Source organism: Sus scrofa, chromosome 17 (assembly GCF_054392235.1).
Source record: "Sus scrofa isolate SSC_HxYL_T2T_F1_AM1 chromosome 17, Sscrofa_HxYL_maternal_Yorkshire_Landrace_v2.0, whole genome shotgun sequence".
NCBI classification, from domain to species: Eukaryota; Metazoa; Chordata; class Mammalia; order Artiodactyla; family Suidae; genus Sus; species Sus scrofa.
The window spans coordinates 45,247,628-45,262,718 of record NC_139399.1 but is presented as its reverse complement, the minus strand read 5'-3'; the positions used below and the strand labels follow the sequence as shown (position 1 = coordinate 45,262,718).

The 15,091-nt window shown below is 40.3% G+C and overlaps 1 protein-coding gene across 2 annotated transcripts in view; it reads right to left on the bottom strand.

The window, feature by feature from the left end:
* ASIP (agouti signaling protein) overlaps positions 1-15,091 on the bottom strand; it is a 177,591-nt gene that overhangs the window by 131,641 nt on the left and 30,859 nt on the right. The window contains exon 2 of one of the 2 annotated variants that reach the window (XM_005672859.4): positions 13,152-13,272. The exons of the other annotated variant lie outside the window; for it this stretch is intronic. The gene's annotated coding sequence lies outside the window, so the exon portion shown is untranslated. The remainder of the gene's footprint in view (positions 1-13,151; positions 13,273-15,091) is intronic. 2 annotated transcript variants of the gene reach the window in all.

The following is a 15,091-nucleotide window of genomic DNA, read 5'->3' as shown; positions in this document are numbered from 1 at the left end:
ATCCCTAAAAAGACAAAAAAAGAAAAGAAAGAAATACAGAGAATTGGGCAAAATTAGGAGATAGAGGAATATGTTCCAAAGGAATAAGACAAAACCCCATGAGAACTAAGTCAAGTGGCGATAAGAGATCTACTTGAAATAAAGTTGAAGGTACAATCATAAAGATGCTCAATAAACTCAGGAGAAGAATGGATGAAAACCAGAAGAAATTTAAGAGTTATATGATTAAAGGTGAGCTAGGAGTTCCTGCTATGTGCAATGGGTTAAGGATCCAGGGTTAAGGATCTGGCACTGCCAGAGCTGTGGTGTGGGTCCCAGATACAGCTCAGATTTGATCTCTGGCCCAGGACCTTTCATATGCCATGGGTAGGACAAAAAAAAAAAAATGAAGAGCCAAATGGGGCTGAAGAATTCAATAACTCAAATTTAAAATACACTGAAAGAATCAACAGTAGATTAGATGATACAAAGAAATGGATCAGAAAACTGGAAGACAGAGTAGTAGAAATCATCCAAGCTGAAAAGAAAAAAAAAAGATTAGAAAAAAATCAGGACAGTTTAAAAGGCCTCTGGGTCAACATCAAGCACACTAACATAACATTGCAGGGGTCCAGAAGAAGAGAGAGAAAGGGGCAGAGAACTTATTTGAAGAAATAATAGCTGAAAACTTCACTAACCTAGGAAAGGACACAGACATCCATATTCAGGAAGCACAGAGAGTTTCAAACAACATGAACCCAAAGAGTCACACCAAGATGCATTATAATTAAAATAGCAGAAATGAAAGATAATGAGAGGGGCTAAATTAGGAGTTTGGTATTAAAATATACACACTACTATATATAGAATAGATAACCAACAAGGACCTGCTATATGGCACAGGGAACTACACTCAACATCTTGTAATAACCTATAATGGAAAAGAGTCTGAATAAGAATATATATATTTAACTGAGTCACTTGGCTATACACCTGAAACTAACACATTTGTTTTATGATTTCTTTCTTTCTTTCTTTTTTTTTTTTTTTTTTTTGCTGTGCCCACAGCACATGAAAATTCCTAGGCCAGAGACTGAACTGGTGCCAAAGCAGTGACAACACCAGATCCTCAACCTGCTGAGCCACTAGGGAACTCCCCTAACACAATTTATAAATCAACTATATTTTAATTATAAAAAATAATGACAGAATCTTAAAAGCAGCAAAAGAAAACCAACTAGTTACATATAAAGGAACTCCCATAAATCAATGAGCTGACTTTTCAGCAGAATCTTTGCAGGCCCGAAGGAAGTGGCACAATATAATCAAAATGATCAAAGGAAAAAACTTGCAATTAAGAATACTCTACCTATGGAGTTCTCATTATGGCTCAGTGGTTAACGAATCTGACTAGGAACCATGAGGTTGCCGGTTCAATCCATGGCCTCGATCAGTGGATTAAGGATCCGGCGTTGCTGTGAGCTGTGGTGTACGTCGAAGACGCGGCTCGAATCCTGAGTTGCTGTGGCTCTGGCGTAGGCTGGCAGCTACAGCTCCAATTAGACCCCTGACCTGGGAACCTCCATATGCTGAGAGAGCAGCCCTAGAAAAAGGCAAAAAGACAAAAAGAAAAAAAAAAAAAAAAAAGAATACCTAGCAGGGCTATCATTCAGATGTGAAAAGAGAGGTCAAGAGGTTCACAGTGAAGCAAGAGCTAAAGAAATTCAACACTGCTACACTGGCTTTACAAGAAATATTAAAAGGACTTATTTAAGCAGAAAAGAAAAGACCATAACTAAAAATACAAGAATTATGAAAGGAGGAGTTCCTGTGTGGCTCAGTGGGTTAAGAACCCAACTAATATCCATGGGGATGGAAGCTCAATACGTGGCCTTGCTCAGTGGGTGAAGGATCTGGTATTGCCGTGAGCTGTAGTGTAGGTCGCAGACATGGCTCAGATCCCGAGTTGCTGTGGCTCTGGCATAGGCCGGTGGCTACAGCTTCAATTGGACCCTAGCTTGGGAACTTCCATACGCCATGGCTGTGGCCCTAAAAAGACAAAACAAAACAAAACACCCCCCCCAAAAAAAAACCAGGAGTTCTTTTGTGGTGCAGGGGGTTAAAGATCTGGCATTGTCACTGCAGCAGTTTGGAGTGCTACTGTGGAGCGGGTTTGATCTCTGGCCCAGGAATTTCCACATGCTGTGGGCAAGGCCAAAAAAAATGAAGAAAAAAAAAATCCTAAAAAACAAAAAACAAACATAACAAAACAAGAACAGGTTCATAGATACAGAGAGCAAACTGGTGGTTGCCAGAGGGGAGAGGGGTGGGGGAATGAGTGTAATAGGTGAGGGAGAAAACTTCCAGTAATAAAATAAATAAGTCACATGAGTGGGTATAATGTATAGCATATGGAATATAGTAAATAATATAATAATTTTGCTGGTAACATATAATTAGATTTATTGCGGTGATCATTTTGTAATGTTTAAAAATACTGAATCACGGAGTTCCCGTCGTGGCGCAGTGGTTAACGAATCCGACTAGGAACCATGAGGTTGCAGGTTCGATCCCTGCCCTTGCTCAGTGGGTTAATGATCCGGCGTTGCCGTGAGCTGTGGTGTAGGTTGCAGACGCGGCTCGGATCCCGCGTTGCTGTGGCTCTGGCGTAGGCCGGTGGCTACAGCTCCGATTCAACCCCTAGCCTGGGAACCTCCATATGCCGCGGAAGCGGCCCAAGAGATAGCAACAACAACAAAAGACAAAAAAACTAAAAAAAAAATAAATAAATAAATAAATAAATAAAATAAAAATACTGAATCACTATGTTATATACCTGAAACTGATATAGTATAATAGTGTAAATGAATTGTGCTTCAATTTTTTAAAAGATGTTTCCTGGGGCTGCAGATATCTGAAAATTTGAATGAAGCAAGGAAGATCCTCTTCCAAGAGGGTTCATTCACATGACTATTGGCGTGAGATCGCTGATCCTCACTGGCTATTGGTGAAGAGCCTAAGTTTCTCTTCACATGCGTCTAACCACTGGCTACTTGAATGACCTCAAGACATGGTAGCTGGCTTCTTCCAGAGTGAGTAAACCAAGAGAAAAACTGAAATGCCTTTCATGACCCCGTCTTGGAAGTCACACAATGTTACTTCTGCCATCGTGGTATTTGTTTTTCCTGGAGGCGGTCAGGGATTGAACCCATGCCACAGCTATAATCAGAGCCACAGCAGTAACAACATCAGATCCTTAACTCACTGAGCTATGAGAGAACTCCTCATGTATTTATTACAAGCAAGAGACTAGGTCTACCTTATACTCAAGGGCAGAGGAATTAGGCTCTACTTTCTAAAGGTAGGAATATCAAATAATTTGTGGACATAATTTGAAAACTATCACACCATATGATTTGGTTTAATAAAACTGGTGACATGTGTGATTTCTGGGCAGAAGATTTAAGAGCCAGTGAACGATCTGCCTGTTTCTTTTCCCTCTTACATTAAACAGGAAGTGTTTCAGATAAAAGACCTGGATCCTGGAGTAAAGATAATGTGGAGCAGAGCTTTTACTGTCACTGCCAAGTATGTTCGGCATAGTACAAATTACTTAAGTAATATCACATTAAATATTTACAACAATGGTAAGTATTATTTTCCATACTTTATAGAAGAAATGGAACTATCATCCTTCAAATTTCCTGACATTCTCGACATGATTCACTTTGCTTTGTCTATTTTTTTTTCTTTTTATTGAGAGCACTTTTCACCTTCTAACTACAGTCTGTATTCATTTTGTTTATTGTCTGTCTAGCCTTGCAAAAATGTAAGTTCCACAAGGGCAGGAAATCTTTGTTTTGTTCACTGATGTATCCCAATGTAAAAAGCAGTCATGACACATAAATACTTACTGAAGGCTGATTTCCAGTAACAAACCTCTCCCTTGAAAAGTGTCCTAGTTTGCCTACAAATTTTCTAATGATAACACTCCAAGAAAGATCTGATAAGCATAGGTTGTTTCTTAATAGCTCTGTTCTCAGAGGTTAACCATATTCCCAAGATCTCATTGACATCTCCAATAAGATTGCTTATTTCAACTAATATTCTCATGCTATCCCCTAGCTGCCATGGCTTCTGAGTTGTGACAAATCACCAAAGATAGGCTTATCCTACCTATCCTACCGGAAATTTCTACTTTACTCTGGGTCTCTCTTTATTATCCTTATCCCTTCAAAATCACCAAATATCTATCCTGTTTTTATTCCTCTAAGGTTCTAAAAATGGCTCTTTGCACATTTCTTCCTAGTTAACATTTGCGCATTTTAACAAACACCTTGATTCCAGATAGTCAAACTAATGATGAGAATTCTAGAAAGGAAGACATTACTGGGCAGCCATGCCACTGTAGAAGAGACAAAACTTGCTGCCTGGCATTCACAATCATTCCCAGGGAGTGTGCAATAAAAGTTCACAAACATGTTTCTAAGTGTCATATAATGCACTTTTATGAAAAGCAATCTCTTTTTATTCAATAAAGCAGTGTAAAATTTAAAAAAAACTAACCAATAAACATTAAAAGAAAATTTTTTTTTCATAGCCTGTAAGACTCAGGAATAGGAGGATCTGTTCTTTCTCCGAAAACAAATGTGGTAACTTAAATCTGTCTGCAAAAGGAACAAAGAGGAGAGAAAGCTGTGCTCTGTTCACTGACATCCCTTAAGAATTATTTTGTTGGAACAGTACTTGTGACCTTACTTAGGGTTATACCTAGGAAAAGAGCTATAGTTTACACAGAAATGAAGACAATGTGGTGGCATAAAAAGAAGTGACCAGCAGTCTCTGTTGTGGCTCAGCGACAACAAACCCGACTAGTATCCATGAGGACACAGGTTCAATCCCTGGGTTAAAGGATCTGGTGTTGCTCTGAGCTGTGGTATATGTCGCAGACAAGGCTTGGATCCTGTGTTGCTACGGCTGTAGTGTAGGCCAGCAGCTACAGCTCCAAATCGACTTCTAGCCTGGGAACTTCGATATGCCGAGGGTGCAGCCCCAAATAGACCAAAAAAAAAAAGTGACCAGAAGACTGAAGAGCTGGAATCCAGCTTTGGCTTTGCTACTATCCAGATATATGACATGTACAAACTGGTTTACTTCTCTGGATCTCAATTTCTTTCTCTGTGAAATATTGAGATTAGAAAAGATTGCTTAGAAAGTCTTTCTACTTTTTAATATTAACACAAAGAGGTATATAAGGTTTTCTAGTATGGGGGAAGAGGACCAGTAGTATGCTGGTAAATGTTTGATAAAAATATAAATATTGGAGTTTCCATCCTGCCTCAGTGGTAATGAACATGGCAAGTACCCATGGGGACGCAGGTTGACTCCTGGCCTCTCTCACTGGGTTAAGGATCTGGCCTTGCCACAAGCTGCAGTATACGTCACAGACACAGCTCAGATCTGGCATTGCTGTGGCTGCAGCATTAGCTGGCAGCTGCAGCTCTGATTAGACCCCTAGCCTGGGATCTTCCACATGCCTTGGGTGTGGCCCTAAAAGAAAAAGAAAAAAAAAATGCTTAGGAGTTCCTGTTGTAGCTCAACAGGCTAAGAACCCAACTAGTATCCATGAAGATGTGGGTTTGATCCCTTGCCTCACTCAGTGGGTTATGGATCCAGCATTGCTGCAAGCTTCAGCGTAGCTCAAAGATGCACATTGGATCTGGTGTTGCTGTGGCTGTGGCTGTAGCTCCAATTCAACCCCTAGCCTGGGAACTTTCATATGCCCCAGGTGCAGTCATAAGAGAAAAAAAAAAAAGTTTAATAATTGGCTTCCTGGAGGAAAAAGGTTTTGTTGTGTTGAGCAACAAAACAGTGGTGGGAACACTTCTACCATTGTCAGTTTTAAAGCTACCAATGGTTTAACAGCCTACTAGCAAAATTCCTGAAAATTTAACAATTAACATCCAGAATCTAGTAAGAGCAGATCTAACACAACACTATTTTGTACTATCAGAGGCAAAGGATGCTTATTATTGTCAAAAAATATTCTTCTGTTTTCTGTATGGTCTGAGTTTCTTTCTTCTTTTCCATTTCTATTTGATGCTATCTTTCTTGCTTAAGGCTTATCTCAACCATCTGGTGATCCTTTGTATCTTCATATTTAAAAGTGAGTCATTGGGAGTTCCCGTCGTGGTGCAGTGGTTAACGAATCCGACGAGGAACCATGAGGTTGCGGTTCGGTCCCTGCCCTTGCTCAGTGGGTTAAGGACCCGGTGTTGCTGTGAGCTGTGGTGTAGGTTGCAGATGCGGCTGGGATCCCGAGTTGCTGTGGCTCTGGCGTAGGCCGGTGGCTGCGGCTCCGATTCGACCCCTAGCCTGGGAACCTCCATATGCCGCGGGAGTGGCCCAAGAAATAGCAAAAAAAAAAAAAAAAAAAAAAAGTGAGTCATTACAAAAGGTATTTGGAAACTCAATGTTAATCAGAACAGTTTTTCAGTTGGTGGGTTTTAGTGCAGGTTGATAAAGTGGGGACCTATCTGTTTTGCGTGTTTGTTTTTTTTGCTTTTTAGGGTTGTACCGGCGGCATATGGAGTTTTCCAGGCTAGGGTCCAATCGGAGCTACAGCTGCCGGCCTACACCATAGCCACAGCAACATGGGATCCAAGCTGTGTCTGCGACCTACATCACAGCTCACAGCAATGCCAGATCTTTAACACACTCAGCGAGGCCAGAGATGGAACCTACAACCTCATGGTTCCTAGTCAGGTTCGTTTCCCCTGTGCCACAATGGGAACTCCGGGACCTATCTGTTTTGTTGGGAGACCCTCAAGTATTAGTATCTACAGATATTTCTTCTGGGGTTATTCAATTTCGAATTTTTTCCAAAATTATTTCTCCGCTGTCCTGCCTGGAGAATATAAGCCTTGCTGTCAGCATTCCTGGAGTGAAACAGAGCAAGAGGGCTGGACAAGTTTCATCATTCAGCATGTAGATATTCATCTGATCTGTTTTCAGTGTAATATCCTCCTATCCCAGCCTCCTCAGCTAAGATCTTTAGCTGTACCTGGCATCTCAGTTTGGAGCCTCTCTAATTCAATTTTTCACAGAATAAACCAGGGAGATAGAGGGATAGTTGCCTAACTAAGCAGGATGAAGAAGGGACCTTATAGTTTAACTTCTTTTATAGACTTTCAGCCAATCCCCCTCCTTTTGACCCCTCACATATCTGTACTGCTATAGTATATGCTCTTTCCAATTCCTGATGTTTCAGTGTTCAGCAACATGAACCTGCTTGTCTCTTATTAATGCATCCTGCTCAAATATTTTGAATTTGGTTTTCTCAGCTCAACTTTCCATCTTCCAAGATTTTGCTATCATCTGCTGTCATCTTTCTTATTCCCTTTGTCTTTGTGGAATGATAAGATTTAAACTGTTAACTCACTGTCATTTTAGTGATTTGGGGGAGAGAACAGGGATAATCACATGCCTTTAATCTGTCCATGTACCTTGAAAAGTGCCAAACTATCGAAATGCTCACTCTTTTTGCTCCCATTTAAAAAAAGCCAGAAGGAGAAAATTCAGAGATAAAATTCTGCTCTCATGAAGCTGTCGTGAAAAAACATGGGTCTGAGAATTGCAATACCTATTTTCAAGTCTTGTTATTTTATTTATTTATTTTTTGTATTTTTGTCTTTTTAGGGTTGTACCCGTGGCATATGGAGGCTCCCAGGCTACGGGTCTAATCAGAGCTGTAGCTGCTGGCCTACACTACAGCCACAGCAACACCAGATCTGAGCCACATCTGCGACCTACACCACAGCTCACGGCATGCCAGATCCTTAACCCACTGAGCAAGGCCAAGGATCGAAACCCACAACCTCATGGTTCCTAGTATGATTCATTTCTGCTGTGCCATGACAGGAACGAGTCTTGTTATTTATTAGTTGGTTGATGTTGATTTTAGGTAAGTTAAATTTTCTGACTGTTTCATCATCTATTAAGTGGTGATAATCATCCTACCACAGCCGGTCTTATTTATAATGGCTAAGGAAATAAAATTGATATAAATGCATGAATATACATCAAATATACAACATATACCATTGACTCTATTACCAAGTAACATAGTCAAATATATTTTGAGAGGCAGTGTAAGAGAGTAGAAAGAATATCAGCTTCAGTTACACAGACCTGGACTTGAATTGCATCTCAGTCATAAATTGTGTGATCTTGGGTAAGTGACCTAACCTCTCTGAGCTTCATTTTTCCCCATTTATAAAATGAGTATAATATTATTAACCTGACAGGCTACCATGAGGATTAAATTAGATAATGCTTGTACACATCTGCTAGGTCCTAACACTTAGTAGGTACTCAGCAGATATTCATTCTTCCTCTTATCCCCTTAATTTGGGACCAGCTTTCTTATGTTTACATGAAAATCCAAAGCTTGTATTTCCCCAATTAATGCTAAACCACATTAGTAATAAGCATCTTAGGTTACCACTAGTCCTCATAAAGGCTTTTTATTTGCTGTTTTCCCAAGACCAAATTATAAATGTGGGCAGCCCAAGTTGAAAGAGTTCAGCATACATGTCCTTTGAAGTGGTAATGGGTTATTGCTGAGGCATCTTTAGGAAAATTTTGTTATGAAATAAGATGTGAAACTTGGAATGAATATTAAAGGAGATCAGGGAACAGGAATACTGGGAAAACTACTACTTGAAAAGTATCTTAAGAGTTATTGATGTTTTTTGTTTTTGTTTTTTGTATTTGATCCTAACACAAACCCAGAAGCTGGGCAGGCTTTATTATCCTGTTTAAAAGATGAAGAAATCAAAGCACGAGTGAAAAAAAGACTTGCTCAAGATTTATTAGTCATCAAGAACAACCCGGGAGCGCCAACCTTGGTCTTCTGACTACCTATTCATTACTGTTTTTTTTAAAATTCTGATTAAATATACTTAACATGAAATTTACAATCATAATCATTTTTATGTACAATTAAGTACATTCTCCTTGTTGGCAACCAATCTCCTGAACTCTTTATCCTGCAAAACTAAAACTCTACACCAATTAAACAATAATTTTCCATTCACCCTCATCCTGTAGACCATGCCAACCACAATTCTACTTTGTTTCAATGAATCTGACTATATTAAGCACTTCATATAAATAGGATCATAAAGTGTTTATCTTTTTGTGACTGGCTTATTTCACAATGTCCTCAAGCTTCATCCATGTTGTAGCATGTCAGAATTTCCTTTTTTTTTTTTGGGTCTTTTCTAGGGCCACACCCACAGCATATAGAGGTTCCCAGGCTAGGGGTCTAATTGGAGCTGGAGCCGCCAGGGCCAGAGCCACAGCAACTTGGGATCCGAGCCACATCTGCAACCTATACCACAGCTCACAGCAACACCAGATCCTCAACCCACTGAGGGAGGCCAGGGATTGAACCCGCAACCTCATGGTTCCTAGTCAGATTCGTTAACCACTGAGCCACGACAGGAACTCCAGAATCTCCTTCTTTTTAAGGCTGAATAATGTTCATGTATTCAATATTCAATATGGCATGTATATACCATATTTTGTTTATCCATTCATCTATTAGTGGACATTTGAGTTACTTGCACCTCTTGGTTATTGTGAATAATGCTGCTATACACATGGGTAAACAAATACCTCTTTGAGAATCTGCTTTCAATTCTTTTGAATATATAGAATTGGACTTGCTGGATCATATGGTAATATTATTTTTAATTTCTTGAGGAACCACCATATTGTTTTGAAGAACAGCCACAATAGTGCCTGCATCATTTTGTATTCCAACTAATAGTACATAAGCGTTCCAATTTCTCCACATCCTTGTTAACACTTGTCATTTTAGGAGTTCCCATCGTGGCATAGTGGAAACGAATCCGACTAGGAACTATGAGGTCGTAGGTTTGATCCCTGGCCTTGCTCAGTGGGTTAAGGATCCACCATTGCTGTGAGCTGTGGTGTAGGTTGCAGATGCAGCTCGGATCCTGCGTTGCTGTGGCTATGGCTGTGGCCAGCAGCTACAGCTCTGATTAGACCCCCAACCTGGGAACCTCCAGATGCCGCCGGTGCGGCCCTAAAAGACAAAAGGACAAAAAAAAAATTATGCATTCTTTCAACAAACATTTATTGGGCTCCTAATAAGTGCTAAACCCTGTGCTAGGCAACGTTGGGGCTACAAATTCTCTCAACAGCAAGGGAGAAAGAGGAGCAATGAGTAGATACAATCCAAGGTGCTGAATGTGTACACGGTGTGATAAATCACTCCCTTCTAAGGGCCTGCCAATCTACCAAAAAAACTGTTATCACGTCATTTTACAGTAAATCATAAAGGGAGTATGCAAAGCACATTTCTTTCCAGACTATGTTCACACCTAATTATTCCAAACTGAACACAGCTGTTAAACTTCCTGTTCTCCCTTGGGAAGGAGGCTATGTTCAAGAAGCTAAGCCTTTGTACGTTAGTTATTAGCACTCATACTTATCGCCTCATATGGGTTCTTGCATTCACAAACATGTGCTGGCACTGAGAAAGCAAAGAAAGATAAGACACAGATATTGCCCTCTATGATATCAAAGATAGCCATAATATGATACTGCAATAGAGTAATGAGAGAAAACAAGTAGAAAGAAAGGAATAGCTTCCCACCTCACCAACCTCTGTTCTCCCCAACCCCCATGAAAATCATAGGCTTCTTTTTAAAAATAACATCTAAGCTGAATCTTTAAAGATGGCAAGAGGAGTTCATCAGATGGGAAGAGAAGGGATGAACATTCCCAGATAAGGGAAAAGCATTTTCAGGAAACATTAAGTGATTCAGTGTGGCTGAACCGTATAATACATGATAGGGAACAGTAAAATGGGTAGAGAGTAGAGTGATGAGGACAGCTGGAGAGGTAGACTGTGCATAACTATTATGCCAAAGATAACAGAGAATTAACTGACTTTCAAGCAGAGAAGGAGTATGATCAGTTTTTTCTTTCTTTTTTTTTTTTTTTTTAAGGAAACTGCAAGCTAGATGGAGGATGAACTAGATTCACAGAGAATCAAGAAGGAGCCCTGGGAGAAGGAGTTCAGCTGATTAACCAAATAGGGTCTCACAGATCCTTGAGGTGGAGCATTGGAGTTTAGGATCTCATCTTTGTCCAGCAGGATCAGAAATCTGATTTTCCTAATGAATCTAGCATGGAACAGATACTTGAAGACTGACTCACAATAACCAAATTCATAAGAAAATGTGGTATAAAGTATAATTCTAATTTACTAATACACATTCATTCATCAAACACTTATAAAAGATCTACTTTGGGAGTTCCCGTCGTGGCGCAGTAGTTAACGAATCCGACTAGGAACCATGAGGTTGCGGGTTCGGTCCCTGCCCTTGCTCAGTGGGTTAACGATCCGGCGTTGCCATGAGCTGTGGTGTAGGTTGCAGACGCGGCTCGGATCCCGCGTTGCTGTGGCTCTGGCGTAGGCTGGTGGCTACAGCTCCGATTCAACCCCTAGCCTGGGAACCTCCATATGCCGCGGGAGCGGCCCAAGAAATAGCAACAACAACAACAAAAACAAAAGACAAAAAAAAAAAAAAAAAAAAAAAAAGATCTACTTTGTGCTGAGCACTGTTCTAGGATCCAGGGACACAGCTGTGATTAACAATTTCCTGCCCTCAGGTCCTGCTGTAGCTCAGGAGGTTAAGAACCCAACTAGTATCCATGAGGATGCAGGTTTGATCCCTGGCATCACTCAGTGGGTTAAGGATCCTGTGTTGCTGTGAGCTGTGGTGTAGGTTCCAGTCGAGGCTCAGATCTGACATTGCTGGTGCTGTGATGTAGCTCGGCAGCTACAGCTCTGATTCGACCTCTAGCCTGGGAACTTCCATATGCCGCAGGTATGGCTCTAAAAAGTGAAAAAATAAAATAAAATAAAATAAAATTTCCTGCCCTCACAAAGTTACATTCTAGTGTAGAATAAGTTTTTCCAGGAACTAAAATATTTTTGTTTGCTGCCCAGAGTGTTTCCTTCCCTGTGTAAAGCCACCAAAGAATCTAAGTTCATAATCAACATATCCTGTGGTAAATGATCAGAAAAAAGAGAGTGGATGGTTTCATTCAGGCCCAGGTAAAGCCCAAGAAACTACCTATGCTCTAGACACGCGTACTTAAGACTAGCTTAACAATGGTCTTTGGATTTATGATCTCTCTATCCTGAACATTGCTGGATGAAAAAACATGGCCAAATCCTGGCAGAGTCCTATCTTTCTGGATTCCAGGAGAACCATTTCAATTCTAACACATTCTTTCAGACATACTGTAATACTATTGATTTTAATTATATTAGCTTCAGTCATTTTTACCATATATGATTAAATAAAGACTCTAACTTCAACTCTAGCACTGTAAGAATTTTGTTAAAATTTCAGATACTACTGGATTTTCACCCACAACTTCAACAAATAGTTACCAAATATTTAAGCGCCTATGATGAAACTGTTACTCTGCTAGGTGCTGGGGATATTAGAGTGAACAAAACACATTTTGCACCTATTCTCAAGAAATTTATATACATTCTACAGTGAAGTGAGATTATGAAATTACAAGTAAAAAACTGGCAAATAAATTAAATTGTGGTAAGTGTTATGAAGGAAATAAACACATTGTGCTAAGTGTTATGAAGGAAAGGGGCTGTATCCCAGAAAGCAATGACAATCACCTGGGCCAGGCTAGTGGCAGTGGAGATAGAAGTGGTTGGATTTGAGATTTATTTTGGACACTGAATCAGTAAGACTTGATAATGAATTGGATGAAAAAGTGAGGAAAAGAAAGGAATTGAGTTAACTCCTGGATTTCTGACTTGAGCAACCAGGCAGAGAACAGTGCCTTGCTAAATGAGATGAGGAAGATTTGCAGTGGGAAATACCATCAGATTTTGGCTTGCTTAAGTAGAGAGAGTACTGGACTAAAATTCATGAGATCTGGGTTTTAGCTCAAGTATTGTCACTAATTTTCTGTAAGCCATAGCCTCTATAGGCCTACCGTTTATTTTATGGGTGAAATGAAGAAACTAAGGAATACTTTAAAGCTTGCGCAAACATAAAATTTAGTATGCAGTTGAAAGATTATCATCATTAGCTTACTACTGGGAAGCTGGAGATCTGGGTGGTGCTGAGCATCAAGAATGGATCACAGTGAAGATTCCAGTAGGCTGTTCGGGATTTCTCAATATTTTTTGTGGACTTCATAATTTGGCTTCTGTAGCTATAAAATAGGAAAATCACAATGATTTCCCTCACCATTATGAGAAGAAAATTAATAAATGTCTATATGTTTTATACATTCCTAGGTGAAAGAGGTTAGGAAAACACAAATAACAATTGTGTTGATGTTCTTACTAGCTTAACCTCAATAAGAGCTACCTCTTGGAAAATCTGAAAAAGCTTAGCTATCGTTGCTTTGTGACTTTTGTCAGCTCCCCAGGGAATCTTGGCTTTCCCTAGAAAACAAACTACTACCTTGGGGGTAGTGTGAAATCTCTGAAGAAAGTCTCTGATAAGCAACCAGTTCAGGGAGGTCAGATTTGGTACCACGTTGTAAAGGAAAATACATCTTTTCACAAAAGCAGTTAAGTCTATTTGCTAAGTAGACTAGCATTTCCCAAACAGGGAGTGGCAGTACAATAAGGCCTCATTAAGACTTTGTGGGAGTTCCCATCATGGCTCAGTGGTAATGAACCTGACTAGTATCTATGAGGACCGTGGGTTTGACCCCTGGCCATGTTCAGTGGATTAAGGATCTGGTGTTACCATGAGCTGGGGTACAGGTCGAAGATGTGACTCAGATCTGGTGTTGCTGTGGCTGTGGTGTAGGCCAGCAGCTGCAGCTCTGATTCGACCCCTAGCCTGGGCACTTTCATATGCCTCGGGTGTGGCCCTAAAAAGACAAAAAAAGAAATAGTGTTGATGACACTACGCAATAAAATTATAAGTAAATTTTAAAAATCAAGTAATAGAAGTTCCCTTCCACCTGGAAATAAAAAAAAAAAAAAGACTTTGTGTGTCTTTGTTAACATGAACTGAATTTGTTAGGGTGAACTGAGTAACTTAAGGGTGATTTCCTTTGAGCTCCTCTCCACTTCTATCGTTTCTCCTCTACCTTTGTTTTTTCCCACTTGTCTTTTCCTTGTCTCGGTCTTCATTTTCCTAGTTGAATAGACTTTTCGAAAACTTAGACCACTTTGTTTCTGTCTCTCTTCTTCAAAGGCCCCTCCATCAAAGTGACTTGGGAACTGTCATGCCCCAAATATTTGTTACCTCTCACAAATCAGGAGATAAATGGTATTCAACAGTGGCTTTCTTTCTTTTTGCTTTTTTTGTGCTGAACCTGTAGCATATGGAAGTTCCCAGCCCGGTGGTTGAACCAGAGCTATGGCAGCAGGCCTACACAGCAACTACAGCAATGCCAGATCCTTAACCCACTGAGTGAGACCAGTGATCAAACCTGCATCCTCATGGATACTAGTCAGGTTTGTAAACTGATGAGCCACAACAGGAACTCCTCACCAGTGGCTTTTGACCAGGGGTGATTTGGTAATATCTGGAGACATTTTTGGTTGTCACAACTAGTGTAGGGTCACAACTAAGGTGCCTCAGGCAGCTAGTGGATAGAGGTCAGGGATACTGCTAAATTCCTCCAATGCACAGAACAGCTCCCAATAACAAAGAATTATCTGGCCCCAAATGTCAAGAATGCTGCTGTTGAAAAATCCTGGTAAGTACAGCTATTAGTAGCTGAAAATTACTGAGGAGGCAGTGTAGCTTCCTTAGGGGTACAGATTCTCAAGGTGGTAAAGCAGAAACCACTGGCATCAGACTGTCTGGATTTGGATCATTCTTACTAACCTATAAGATCCTTGGAGGCTGAGACCTAATTTTACCTACCATGCTTAGGGACCAATATCCAAGGTGGAGTACTTAATATGTCCACACAGTTGTTTTGAGGTCCAAAGCAGAGAACATGTATTGAGTGATATGAAGCACAGTGAGATGGAGAAAAGCAGTCCCTAAATAGTGGGAGCTAG